The sequence below is a fragment of the Ceratotherium simum genome, chromosome 25 (genome assembly GCF_057802395.1).
Source record: "Ceratotherium simum simum isolate JZ-2026a chromosome 25, ASM5780239v1, whole genome shotgun sequence".
Lineage (NCBI taxonomy): Eukaryota > Metazoa > Chordata > Mammalia > Perissodactyla > Rhinocerotidae > Ceratotherium > Ceratotherium simum.
Window position 1 is genome coordinate 46,144,350 of NC_141924.1, and position 15,760 is coordinate 46,160,109.

Here is a 15,760-nt window from a genome sequence, read left to right on the forward strand (position 1 = left end):
TAATGTAGCTATATGCATATATGCACACAAAGCACGCCTTAAAATATTGATAAAATGTATTTGTTTACTTGCTCATGAATTGCAATTTAATGTCGAAATCTCTAGTGGTCAAATTCAAATGTGGCTTGTGCCAAAATATTTTTTTTTGACATGAGTGAAGAAGACAGTGCCTTGTGTATTAGACAGTTTTACATATTGCTACAGATTCATCCAGACCTAGTACAGTCCAGAAGAGCATGTTAACCTGGAAAATGTGTTTTTGTTGGTTGGTTTATTTGTTTCAGTTTAGCCCTATACATAAAAGAGCTACGTTGTGTTCAGTCATAATCTATATGAAACAACTGTTTCAGCCAAAGGCTATGGGGTTCAGGCACTATATTATCTGATCACTATAAAAATGTATCTCACTTTTTTTGTTTGTCTTTGATTTGTGAGGGAGCTTATAATAGAGACAACAATAATTTTCACTCCTTAAACATTTTATTGACTATCCTATAATCCTTTATTGTTCAATATATGTCTCATGAACATAGAAATTTTGAGGTCAGTAGTTATATGTTTGTTGTTAAATATAAAATTTAAGGAAAATATTTCTTCCATTTTTTATAAATAATAAAATATATCTTCACTAAATAAGAAAGTGTAAATTTTAAAAAGCATCTAATTGTATTCTCTATAGACTTAAAAAGCTAAAGATACCACAAATGAGGATCTGAAACCTAACATGATAAGGCAATAAACTAAAATGAAAAGATAGGTTGCTAAATTACAGTTATATTAAAAAGCACATGAAATAAGAAAAGAAATAAGTAAATGCAAAAGTTAACAAAGAAATATGTGTAATAGAATCAGTAAATATAACAATCGATGTTGTAGAAAATGGAATCAGCAATGTGGAAGGAAAAAATAGAGATAATTTTCTAAAGTGCGTAAAGAAAAAAGACATGAAAACAACTATCAATAATAAAGACAGAAAATGGTAATTCAACTAGGAGATAATTGTCATTTTTAAAGATCAAAATCAACAATCAAATCTGTGGTGGAGAAATACTTTCCTGAGCTTACATGACCCATGATTTCAGATCAATTTGTCTTTTTGAGTATACATATTTGGTCATATTTATCATAGGAAATGAGCGGCTTAGGGGATACATATCCTGTTGTGGCATTACACACTCACACACACACATACACACACAGCTAACACAGGAATATTTGGATTTGCTAATACCTTAAGATTTTGCTTCTATGCTTAGGAGTAAAATTGGCTCTTAGCTTTCTTCTTTATTCTGTTTTCATCAAGTTTTGTCATCAGTCATACCTGAGCATTATAAAATAATGTGTAACTTCCCATCTTTTTCATATTCTCAAATACATTCTCTGAGATTGGAATTACCTATCACTTGAAATTTTGTTAGATATTTCCCATAAAATACCCTGGGGCTAATGCCTTTCCTCAGGGTAAATCTTTAACAACCATTTTCATTTTTTCTAAGGTGATTGTTCTAGTCACATTTCTTACTTTTTCCAGGATCAATTTTGACAATCTATAGTTTTCTTCAAAATTGTCTAAGTTTAAAATTTTTTGGTATAAAGTTGTATATAGTGTTCTCTGAGAATGTTATTTTAATTTCCTCTAGATCTGAAGTCATAACCTCCTTTTTTCATTCCCCATATTTTTTTCCCCTTTGTGCTTTCTCTCTTTAGTTTGCTCTTGATTATATTTGCCAAAGGCTTGTCTACGGTATTGGTCTTTTCAAAGAACCAGCTTTTCTTTTTATTGGTCAATTCTGCTGTTTGTATTTGTTTGTTTGCTAGTTCATTAATTTCTGGCTTTAGAATTAATTCCTATCTTCTGCTGTCTAGAGATTTATTTCTTTGTTCTTTTACTTTTATTGAAATGCAGGTTTAATTCATTTCTTTCTACTTTTCTTATTTTCTAATAGTTATATTTAAAGCTATGTTTTCCTCTGTCACTTTGATTTTTCGGTTTTATATGTAGTATCTCTCTTGCAGTGTGAAGAAAGTAAAGCATCCTTATTCAGTGTTTGGACTTTGGAACTAAACTGTTTGATTTCAAATCCTAACTCAGTTACATGTTACTACGTGAAATTTGGCACATTTAAACTCCCCATGTCTTCAAATGGGATTAATAATAGTACTGATCTCATAGAGTTTTTTTGAAGGTTAAATATTTGAGTGTAACTGACACATTTGGAACAGTAACTACACACTGTAAGCACACAATAAACAGCAGGTATATTGTTTTTAATTTTGACATTGTCATATAGATCTAAAGAGTGATCTCTATTTTTTCTATAAACACAAGAGTTATTTGGAAGTATTAAACGGCATTTTCTAAAATTGTTTTCATGACTGAGGGATATTTTGTCAGTGTTTAAAATTATTTCTTTATGATAATTGAATCTGACTTGTCCATTATTTACTTTTTGAACATGTTTCTGAGTCTCCTCTTAAACACAGCCAATTTTTGTGAATATATCATACATGTTTAAAAGGAGTTTGCATTTGTTTTGTTTTGTTTTGAGGGTTTGCTGAGACAAACAACCCAGTGCTTACTACCCAGCACACATAATGAGGAAGGTAGAGAGTAGGAGGTTTTAGAAAATGTGTGGCCTCATCACTCCAAGTCTCTTTGTTCGGCTTCAACTAGCTCGAGGCACCATTCACAGTGGTAATTTCATGTATGTGTCCTTGGCTGAGGTTTATCTCTTCAATTTTATTTGTTTTCTAACTTTCAGGAACTGGTCATATCTTCTGGTCCAGTGAGAGAGCCTATTTTTGTTGGGTTAGTTTATTTCTTTGTTTTTGAAATTGTATACTGTTTCTAGATATTTGATACAGGAGGGTAAGAGCGAAGTGTGTGTTCAGCTCACTCACTTGAAACAGAAGTTACAATATGTATTCTTAAATGCAACACATTTAAATCAAAATTAAACAGAAGGGTAAAAAAGTTAGGCATGCCACACAAGAAAAAGAAAGAAACGTTATTAATACTAATCCAAAAAGAGAACTTGAATTAAAAAATATTAAAACATCGTGGGCAAACTTTTACTTTCATGAAGTTATTATACATATTTTTGCTTTAACTGTCCTAAAACTATATTCTCCAAATTAAAAAAGTACTGAACACATGGAGAGGAAAATGTTGGAAATATGAGGAGAAGAAATGTTTATATTGATAGGCTTCTCATAGTCAGAGAGATCAAGTTGGTTAAAAAATAGAATATCAAGTATTTGAGATGACGGCTTATAAAACAGCTTTCATGTATATTTTTTACACTCTGATTTCTACAAAATTAATGATATGTCCTTGCAAGCCTCCATTTAATAATTATAAAAGTTCATCATATGTACACAAAAACCTAATGCATTTTAAAAAGCAAAACTTGCACAGCCAACAATATTGGGCCAAAGCGAAAAATAAAACTTATTAATAATGAATATTTAATAGCAGCTGTTGATGACAAAAGTTTACAAACTCTCTCCACCAATGCCAACTGGTATAAATTTTTAAATATGAAGCAAAACAATTTAATATATTATTATTATATTATTTCTATTTGATTGCATGTAATTTTTGAAGTTACTCTGGCAAGAAGTATTTCCTTTTTCCTTTTCTTTTTTTAATTTTTTTGATTATTTATTATTAAGTGCTGCCTAGTTTGCCAAAGTATGACCAGTGATGATTTTACTTGTTCCCTCAGAAACCAAATGTGGAACCCTGAGTTAGTACAGAGTTTATATTCAGTCCAGTAACATTGTGTTTTACCTGTTGCTCAGCACCTGCACAGTTGCCCAGTTTGCCCACTCTGTCTTCCTCTTCCGGATAGGTTGGAAATCACAATCCTTAGTAGGTTTTTAACCCTGTTTACCTGCTCCTCTCTAGAACATGTGATGTGGAAGAGGGGAAAATTCCCCCATCTCCTCTTGGTTCTTAAGGCTGGTTGAATAAGTAGAATAACAGAAAGCAAGTTAACAGGAGAAAATCAAACACAGGTTAATATATGCACTAGGGGAGTTCATGTAGGTATGAAAATGCCAAAGATAGTCAGGCAAAATGAAGTATATATGTCATTCTGGAACAGAGAAGGGGGGGCAGAATCAGGACTTTCATAGGGAAAGGGGGCAGTTTACAGGAAGATGAAAAGAGTGAATGTTTGGGAAAAAGGTGTTTGTCAGTCCATCTAGAGACAGTGGGACACAGAGAGAACTTTGATCAAATGGGCCTTGCTAGGTTCTTCCCTGTCTGCCACACCTAGTTCATATTATGCTATAGGTATCTATGGTCATAGCTCCTTCCTGGAACAGGCTTTCACAGGGGAGCAGAATTTTCTACCCCACAATGTGTCTTTTTGGCTTGATTATTTTTAAGAAAAAAGACTCAGGAAGAAACACTGACCTTCCTCTTAACTGCTTAAAGGAATTTAAGATAGAAGGCCTGTTCCAGGAAAGAGGTAGCACCATGGACAACTATAGCATAATATGAACTAGGTGTGGTAGACAGGGAGGAACCTGGCAAGGCCCATTTGATCAAAGTCTTCTCCATGTCTTGTTGTCTTTGCAAAGCATGGCAAACGTTTGTTTCCTGAACATTTGCTTTTCCATCTTCATGTGAGTTTCCTTCCTCCCCTTTGAAGTCCCAAACCACCACCCCCAACATCCTCCTTTGTCTTTATCTGAAGATTGTATTTGAGTGGTGGCTTCAGCCATTTTGGTGAGTTGCTCAGTTTTCCTGGGTTTTGCTCATGTATAGATGTTCTTACACTTGTTTGATTGTCTCCTGTTATTCTGTCTCATATCATTTAATTCTTAGACCAGCCAGAAGAACCTAGAAGGGCAGAGGAATATTTCTTCACCCTCTACACCTTCTATCTTTAATTCTTTCAGGCAGTTAGGGAGAAAGTCAAAGTTTCTTAAGTCCCTTGTTCTTAAAAATAATCAACCCAAAATAATCCTCAAGCCAAAAAGATGCATTTTAGGGTAGCAAATTCTGCTCCCCTACACTTGACTCCATCACTATTAATTGTCGTTAGTTTCACATAATGTTTTAAAGAATTTCCTTACATATGCATTGGACATTTTAACAGAAAATTGAGGAGTCTCTGATATTTCCCCTTACTCTATCATAATCCAGAGCTATCAAACTATTGTTTGACTGTAAATAGGCAGCAAAGCCTGCATAGCACCTAAACATACAGACTGTAGAGTCAGGATGGGTTACTGAACGTGAATGCTGATTCCCTAACTTACAGACTGTTGGTATTTGGGAAAGTTACCTACGCTTATAAAAATCCAGAATTCAAATATAAATTACAAAGAAAACTACAATCTTTCTGGTATGTAGATTAGAGAAGTTAATACATGCAAAATTCCTAATGCATTCACTAGTATATAACAAATTCAGTACAGGTTAGCTAACATCACTGTGAGTTACACTCAGCACTCAGGAGTCATATCAGAACCAAATATTGTCTAAGTAATAATAACTCATCCTCTTCTACATTATGTATTGACATATAGTCTATGGAATGCATATGTCGATTTATCTTTTACTGCAATTTATGTTTTTGAAAGCAGAAGTTGCTGCTTATAATTGGATCCTCACAGTCAGATTATACCCTCCCATGTATGCTTCTTTCTTTTTCTAACATTTCTTTCTTTCTTTATTTTTTTTTGTGAGGAAGATCAGCCCTGAGCTAACATCCATGCTAATCCTCCTCTTTTTGCTGAGGAAGACTGGCTCTGAGCTAACATCTATTGCCAATATTTCTCCTTCCCCCCCCCCCCCAAAGCCTCAGTAGATAGTTGTATGTCATAGTTGCACATCCTTCTAGTTGCTGTATGTGGGACGCGGCCTCAGCATGGCCAGACAAGCGGTGCGTCGGTGCACGCCCGGGATCCGAACCCGGGCCGCCAGTAGCGGAGCGCACACACTTAACCGCTAAGCCACAGGGCCGGCCCCTCTAACATTTCTAATCAGAGCATTTCCCTTCTCCTCTTCTGAGTTCAGGCTCCATTTCTGACAAGAAGAAGCAAAAGCAAGTTTTCACAGTGCTAATTCTCTGTTCAAATAGTTGCATATCATGCGCTTCTGTGAGTGTGCTTGTGTGGGGGTGCATGTGACGTTCACATGCATAAAAATGTTAGCTTAGACTTTCAGATTCTTAGATGTGAGGGGTGCTCATAGGATTAAAATATTTGAAAATATTAATAGGATGTCTCCATTCTAAACCCACTTTTTAAACTGAATTGTCAGTTTATTTTTAACAACTAAATTATCTGTTCATATAAATAACTGTGTTTGTTGATTTGTTTTATGGGAATAATCTATTTCATTAAAAAATTGATTTAGTGAATATTTTGGTATCACAGAATCATTCTCTGTGTAAAAGCTGATGCTGACAGCAAATGGTTAAAGCTTTACATAAAAATAAGTAATTTCTTTATTTTTCAGTAGTAGAGCCATTCTGATTCATGTCCATTTGCTAATGCTCTAATTGTCACAGTGGTAGGAGATTTTCATCCATTTATTTTTCACAGGTGCAACCAATTGTTGGATTTTCAAGGCATATAATACATTTTGCTAAAAATAAAAGTGATATTAAAATCTGTATTCACTAAATACTTTTAAAAACCAATATTAAAAGATGATAATGTAAAAGACAAAATACCAAACTATTATTGGGAAATAATAGGGGATAATTTTTTGCACAGTTAACCAAAATAAGTTAACAGAAACATATATCATTTTGTTTGGGTGTTATCAGTCAGGGTTCAATCAGAGAAGCAGAACCACCAGGAGATAATAGACGACTGTTATTTCTGTGCCTGGCACTGAAGCCTGAAGTCTGCAAGGTGTGCAGTTAGGAAAAGAAAATGGAAACAAAGTGGGGAAAGTCAGGACAAACTGGAACCTGTGAGGCTGAGCTGGATACACAAGCTCCTACTGAAAACCTCACTTGTCTCTGACCACCTCTAAGTCTCCAGCCTTGAAGACTTTGATGATGGGGATGCTCTGCAGGAGAAGCTAGCACCTTCATCTCAGATGAACACACCTCCTGACCGGGAATCAGAGAAGCTGAAAGAGAGAATCTGGTAGGAAGGTAGGCCTGGTATATTCATTTTCTAGAGCTGCCCTAACAAAGTACCACAAACCAGGTGGCTTAAAACAACAGAAATTTGTGATCTCACAGTTCTGGCTGCTGAGTCCAAAACCAAGGTGTCGGCAGGGACATGCTCTTCCTGGAGGCTCTAGGGAGGAATCTTCCCTTGTTTCTTCTAGCTTCTTTGGTGTTCCTTGGCTTGTAGCTGCGTCACTCAAGGCCTCGCTTCCGTCTTCACATGTCCTTCTCCCCTGATGTCTTATACGGACGTCACTATTCTGAATAGAACCCATTCTAATCCAGTATGACCTCATCTTAATTTGATTATATCTGTGAAGACCCTATTTCCAAATAGGTCACATTCACAGATACCAGGGGTTAGGAATTCGACGTATCTCTTTGGGAGACACAATTTAATCCACACACCTGCTTCTTGCTGACACTGAGCAGGTAAAATAGTAAATAAAACAACGGCATGTGTGACTTACAACAGTGCCTCTGACCTCCGGAGTATAAAGGGACAGGACTGATTCTCCATTTCCTCCATCCAAATCTTGTGTAAAATGTCTCTTTTGGCCCACTGTGCCCACTTTCTCCACTGATCTGCAATTCCACCTCAGTCATCTATCAATGGTTTATATATATAAACATATATATTTACATAAACTTATAGAAATATATATATGTGCCTGGTCGGAACTGCAAATACACAGGACAGTTTTTCATTTTAATTGTTTAGGAGCTATTTTCTCTTACTCTGCCGAACTCTGAGCACCTTTCCATGACAATTCCTGGTGGTGGTGGTTCGGGATCCTTTACTCTGAAGGTTTAGCTTTTAGGAATCCTAGCTTAATATGGAGTGTGTCTTTTTGGAGTCCCCACTTTGGAAGACCCAAGGCTTTGACTTCTGTTCCCAATGCCACTCAAGGCCATCAAAACAGAACTTTTCCTGTCCATTGATTGGTAAATACTTTTAAGGCAAAAGTGCCTTCAGGATTCCACTTTCCTCTCTAGGTTCCTAATTCCCTTAAATTGATGTACTGGCTTGCTGAATCTTTTATGGTTAAAAAGATTTTAAAATACCTTTTGGTAACTCTTTTGATATTTTCAGCAGAATGATTTCTCCTAATAATCCACCCCATTTCCTAGAAATAGAAGTCTCAATGTTTTTTTAAAAAACTTTTTAATATACTTTTTTTAAACAGAATGATTTCCATGTTTATATGAATGTATAAATATGAAAAAATTTCTAATGACATTGTGATAAAGAAGAAAAGGATAAGACCAACAACCCATTAAAGTAAGTAAAGGATATGAATGAAAAATTCACAGTTAAGAAATTGCGAAGGGCTAATACACGAAAAGAAAAGCATAGACAATTAAATGATGTGTGGTAAGTTCTCTGAGCAGCCTCATCTGGCCTTGAAGTAGGACACACAAGAGAAACAGAGTCAGACCCTCCGTTTAATGATGTCTTCCCAAGAGGATATTGAAGCTGCTTTTTAACATTTTTATCCTAGGAATACCATATTCAATTCATAAATTAATGGTTTTAAATGCCACATGTTTAAAACATTACATTTTTTTTTCCCTGTTCTTCCATGTCTCTTTGCCTGTAAGAGAGGTAAGTGGAATCCTGAAGGCATTTTTGCCTTAAAAGAATTTCCTAATCAATGGAGAGATCAAGTTCCGTTTTGATGGCCTTGAGTGACATCATCTGTGTGTGCCTCACACAGCACACAGAACTTTTTCCTTCAGGTCATTTTACAACCAATTCATTTTGCATCTACATTTCCAGAAGAAAGATGTTGCATAATCCATATGCACTAGTGATTTTAAAATGATCATCAATAACTTGTTTCTAGAAAATAATCTATTTGACCTAACAGCTTTTTTATCCAGTAAGGGAAAGTTACAAAATAGCCGGGGGAAGATTTTAATTTCTCTTCCTGGAAAATATAGAAATAGATTAAATGGATTTATAAACTAATTTAATACATTTGGGTGCAGTTCAAGGCCAGTTGTTATACTGACTTGCACACTAGATTTCCATGTGCTAGTAAACTATTTTTAAAACTTTTCACAATTTCTTTTCATACTGAAATCAACTTCAGGGAGGAGATACACAATTCAAATATCCCCTAATTTAAACAAGAGCCTACCCAAATTTTGTTATCTGGGGCTACAACATTTTGGGGTTTACCATCAGTCTTGTTATTCACATATCATTATGCCAATCCCATTTTGAAGGGATTTAGAAAAATTCCAATGAAGGACCGGTGACTTTTTTAACTTTTAAATTCTTTTTCTGCATTTTTTAAAAAGACTTTGATTTTATGCTCTATTTCCATCAGTACATTTGCAATTAGGAGAAAATCAATATCACTTTTTATTCCTCATTACTTACTAGGAGAAAATAATTTTCTCTCCGGGCCTTTCTTTCTCCATTTGTAAAATAGAGAGGTTCCACTATATGTCTAGAATTTTTAGATTTAAAATTTAAAGCTGCCAAAACATAATGATTTAAATGAAGAAAATTAATATTCAATTGTTTACTACTTTCATCCCATATATTCTTAACAGCTATTAATAATCACCACGTGTAAGTTATCTCTGCCAGCCAGCAATTATTGCCATTTTCCTTAGCATTCAGACATACTAATTAAATTCCTTGGATAACAAATACCCCAGCATGAATCATCTTAGTGCCAAGTCGAACGCTCATTTAACCACTTTTATACCTTCAACTTGGAATTCCATAATATAAAGACAGTGATATATCAAAAAGTTGATTTGGCCAATCAGCTATTTGCGATATTTGATTTCTGAAAATGTCTTAGAAAGTAACAAAACAAATTGTGGGATTATTTTTACTGTTGCTGCTTCTGTGTATAGGAATTTCTATTGACAATGAGTTTTTTTTTTATCTAATTGAATTAAAACTAAAGTCCATGAAAATTTAAATGTACAAGTCAGAAAGTTGTCATAAATACTTAAGCAATTCTTTTCATCAGAGAACAGTAATGGGTCGAAATTATCTCAGCAGTACATCTTCTAAACATAAAAAAATAAAAATATTTATAGCATGCATTTTAACAATAGGTATTCTTATATCCCGATCACTATGCAGAGCAGAAAAACAGCACAAAAAGAGCGGGCACATGAAAAGAAGGAGACATCTATTCCCCTGGGAAAGACTAACACTAGAAAAAAGGCTCAATATCAGGTCTAACAGACTTACAGCTTTTAAGCAGCACCTGAGGTCTAAGGAAAGGCAGCGTGAGGATACGTGAGTGGCCAGGCAATTAACGATGGTGGTGACAATGATGCGGACTCCCCGTCAGTAGCAAGCACAGGAAGAATACAGAAGCTTGGGGTATGAGGGTCCAGGGAAGAGTAAAGGAAGGGACTCTGCAGTGCAGCTCAGTCCACTCTCCACTGTAAACCCAGCAATATGTCGCAAACTCCCACCTGCTTTACTCCCAGCGCTTGCTTAAGTGTGGCACAGACCGTGAAGGGGTGTGGCTGTAAGGGTATAATGCCCAAATAAACCTTTTTGCCGTGTTTATTTACAAAAGAGTAGAAATAAGGAATAAAACTTCACTATATCATAATAACAACTAATAAAGTACGGTAGACAAAAAGCATTACAACTCCATAATTGTTACCAAATAATTTCAAGAATGTAATGTAGACATGTTTGTTTTGGGTCAAGAAGGCTGGGGAGTTTGAAGCTACCAGCCACTCTTTTCTGATAATCCTCTCCCCCTTTCAGGCCTCAGACTGCAGTTCAAAATGTTACAAATATTAGAATGCTTTTAGCTTCAAAAAACAGAAAACCTCAATTACAAATGAATTAACTAAAAGGAAATGCATTAGGCACTTAAAAATAAACTTCTAAGTTTGGCAAGTTCCAGGCACAGCATGCCAGGGCTCTGGCTCTGCTGTTCTGCAGTTCTCGCTGTTCTGCCCTCTCACCTAGGGACTGACTCTCAAGCTGACAGCAAGCTCCCACACGAAGTTAAAAGTTACATTCAGACTCCTAAGCATAGAGCATCCTTCTATTACTACACCAATTAGAAGTTGGGAAAATTTTTACAAAAGCCATCCAGCGCAGTTCCCTTCACATCTCATTTTCCAGATTTGAGTCCATCCTTAAAACCAATTCCTAGCAAGAAGAGTGGATTAGAGTGATTATTTCAAATAGAGTAGATGTTGGAGAGTTAATCATAATGACCACTACTATACATAAAATGATTTGATCTTAACTATAAAAGGAAGGCAATATTTATTTTTGAAAATACGTCAACACCATAGCGATACAGTACAACTGGTTGACCTGAATTAAGTTAACCAAAAGATCAAGACTTAAATGGCACATTTGTTGGTTGGTGAGCAAAAACCATTGCAAGACCCTTTTCTGAAACAACTTTTATCTATGGCATGCTGTTCCATCAGCTTAGAACACTCTTCTACTCACTCTTTGTAATCATCAATTCTTATAGTCTGAGTGTAGGCTTAAATGATAGCCTTCTTGGAGGAGATCTACATTTATAGGTCTCCATCCTGCCTCAATATTCTGTCAAAGCATCTTCTGTATTTCCTTCATAACACTTACCATACACTTTAGTTATATATATATTTGACTATATATATATATATATTTGACTAACTTTTTAGTATTTGTTTTCCCAGTAGGCTCTAATTTCCATGTGAGCAGAAATCATGTCCATTTTGTTAACCACTGTGTATAGCGCATCATTGACACTAACTAAACATGTGTTGAAAGAAAGGACTAAATAAATATATTCATATATACATACATAAGTGTATATATGAATATGAAGACTCCATAACATAAATATTTGCATACTAGAGATTTAATATATTATAGAAAGAAATTTCAAATAATCAGGTTAGGGTGGACTTGAACCGTATTGGGAAAATCAGCTATCTCTTGAGGGAAAAACTTTATCTCATACAAAAAACAACATATTTCATGTGGATTCAATACCTAATCTTTAAAAATTAACTATAAAAGATAAGGTCTAGAAGAAAATAAAGGACAGTCTTTCATTCATCTATAAGAGGTTGAATAACATGTTTCTAAGCAAGCTATGAAATCCACAAGTTATAACAGACTAGATTGATAGATTTGATTACATTGGAAACCTAAATCTTATATACAGTGAAAAATATAATAAAAATGTGAGACTATATTTACAGTATTTATTATTCTAGATTATCTAAGATCTTATTGTCAAGAACTCTGAAGAATCTGATATTTTACCCTAATTCCAAGTAAACAAGTTGGTCCACATGTTTCGTGGATAGTGGTAGAAGATAAGCGATTCTTGGTTCAGAGATGTAAAACAGTTTATTACTGACAGCAACAGCAATAGCCAGAGCATCAGAATCTTTTCTTCATTTCTACAAGCCCCAGTTCCCACAGGCAGCATGAAGAAGGCCATAGACACCTGGACGTGCAGGGGATTACATTGTGGGAGAGAAATTCTGAGCTTAGAGAAGCCAAATTTTTATAAAAGAAAGTGAATACGCCTGCCCTTTGCTTCAGAGGAAGACACTAACTTTTTCCTCCAGGACTATAAGCAAACCTACCTTTTGCTATGAAGAAAGTCTCTCTTTCTTCCAAGACTGTTGACTATACAAATATCCTTGAAATAATAGTCCAGAACACAGGGCAGTCAATGCCTCACCCACAAAACATGCAGAAATGCAAGAGACCTTTGGAGAAATGGTCTCCAATATTTATTCTAAATCAATTCTTCCACTAAACACAGGTCCAATCTCTTCTCAATTACTCAAGGACTTTTTCCTTCTCTCTCCTACATTAATAATTTCTCACTATACTACATCCTTTTGATACATAATTGGATTGTTTTTTTCTTTTTCACTCCAGTTTCCACATTTCTCTGCATACCTGTTTAGCAAAACTGCTCCTTTGCATCTCATCCTCTTCCTTCCTTTGTTCTTATATATACTCCAATCAGATTTTTGCTCACAGAATCCTACTGAAACTGTCCTTGTCAAGATCACCAATGACTAGGATGATTACATAATTTATTTTCAAAACTATGACACGTAAGAATGAAATGAACATTATTACTAATTAAACCAAGACAGCAGGTACAAACTGGGAGTGCCACAGGCAGATTAGGATGGGTGGTCACCCTACCAAACTTCTTCGTGTGATTAAGTCCAATGACCAATTCAATTTCTATCTGACTTGACAAGTTAGCAGTCTTTGACAACACAGATCACGTAATTTCACTACTTGTTTTTCTGGACGCCACATTCACTGATTGTTCCTTTTCTGTACATTTTACTCTCATCAACAACGTTACTCTGGAAGCCAAGTCTTCAGTCACTAATCCTATTTCCTTTTCTATTTACTCTCTTTTCCTTTGTGATCTCACCCAGTCCTGTGGTTTAAAATACTCTCTATATGCCCCTGATGAATAAATTTATATTTTTAGCACAGATCTCTCTTCTGAATTCACGACTACTATATCCAACTGCCTACTCAATATCTCCAGTTGGATTCTAATAGACTTATCAAACCATGAATTATTTGAATATAAATTCAACCAATGGTGAAAAGCTTGACACAGGAAATCCAATATTTCAAGACAGTTGCAGTCTCAGATTGTGGTATATTAGCTATCATTCAAGCTTTGGGAAACTGCAAATCTGATGACTGACTCCTCTATCCCTCTATTTAAGTCACTAACAAAAAATATTAAGCTATATAGGACCATAAGAAGTGAGCGAAAAGAGAATGGGATCTAGAGTTACAAAGAGAGCTTCAAATCTAGCTCGCCTTCCTATTTCCTAGCTGTGGGATATTACCACATAGCTTAGAAAGTTGTTATGATGTGTGCATAAGAAATAATTGCATTATACTGTGAGTAGCAGAAAACTTGACAAAAAATTACTTCAATAGGATTACATATTTTATATAACAAAAATGCTGGCTGTAAAGAGTTCAGGGCTGGTGGAACTGCCCAAAAAGTCATCTAAAATTCAGTTTATATTACTTTGTCTTTCCACTCTCCCCTCCTTACTGTGTGATTTCATCAAAGATGGCTGCTCTCCCTCCTGGTATCATGATCACACTGTCGTCCCAGGTGAGAAGAAGGAGTAAGGCAACAGCTCAGGACAAAAGACAAAATCTTATCTTCCCAGAGTTTGCCATTTTTATCTCTGAAGTTAAATTTCTGAAAGGGATCCTTCCACCAGAGATTTTCATCTCCATCACATTGATCAGGACTGTGCACATGGCCGTGACTAGATGCAACAGAGCCTGCTGGTTCTGGAGTTTTAGCTGGAAACAATGGAATCTCGAACAATATTCAAGTTGTTTTAATAAGAAAAAAGGTAAGTTAGTTGTCAACTAACATGCATGTTAAAGGATTAATTGAGATAATGTAAGCAAATGCATACAGCTCAATTCTTGACACACAGTAGGTGCTCAGTATATATAGATACTATTGTTGATCAACATTCTTTGAATACAGTTCTTCTGCCATCTTTAAATCTATCCTATACTACCTTTAGCCAGTCAATATTTTACTTTTTTATTTGCAAGAATATCATAGGAGATTTGATTCCCAAACTTTGCTCAAACCTAGTATTTCAAGAAAGGAAATTCTAGGTGCAAGAAATTGCCTGCTACAGGGATAGCAGATGATAATGAGAATGTCAGAGCGAATGATGAGGCATCAACCTAGAGCAAAGGGGACTCTGAGAGGTACCATCCATTTACAAGATCCAAGACGCGACAGCAAATGAGCCAGGAGTTTAGTCCATTCCTCTGTTTCTTTACTTTGCACTAATTCTGTCTCTCTACAGTTCTTCTGTTCTCCACATGCTCACTAGGAGACTGAAAGGTCTGACCAAATTTAATAAAACCTTTTAAGCATTGTGAGCCCCTTGCAGTTAGATGATGTTTAAAAACGTGACACGTCTTTATTGTGGAAAGCACTCTTTCTTCCAACTTTCAACTGAGAGTTTGACAAAGTTTTCCTCAGCTTAAACTTGTGGTTTTTGTGCTTGTTATATTTCAGCACAGCTTGGTCAATGACAAAGGCTCCCACTCCCTGCACAAAATTATACATCCATGGCAACTGCCCTTTGGAAAGGAAATATTGCCATAGGGGAGGCAGCCAACTCACCCGGGCTCAACTGGTCCAGATGTGGTAAGCAGCTGCAGAGAACATCAGAAGAGGGACAGCTGGGGCTTAGGGCATTTTGAGAAATTAATTTGAGAGACTTTCACTTTCTTCATGAACCCCTCTAGTTGAATACCACTTTTCATAGCATGGAGCTTCTGCCTGTGGAATTCACTAAGGCAGGAGGTCAGCCCAGCCAATATATGACTGGATTTCAAAACAGGCTGACTATACGCTATGAACAAAAATAGCACCACTCCCAGTTTGCCAGGTTGGGGGAAACGCATCACGAGCTGTCGGGGTAAAACATGCTCTCAGCAGGTGCCAAGTTAAGTTATTTTTCCTTAATCTGTGGTGTGCTACAGTGGAAACACCACTGAAACACTCCACTTTACCCTGAAATATTAATTTGTATTATTTCAATATGTAGACATTGAGTAT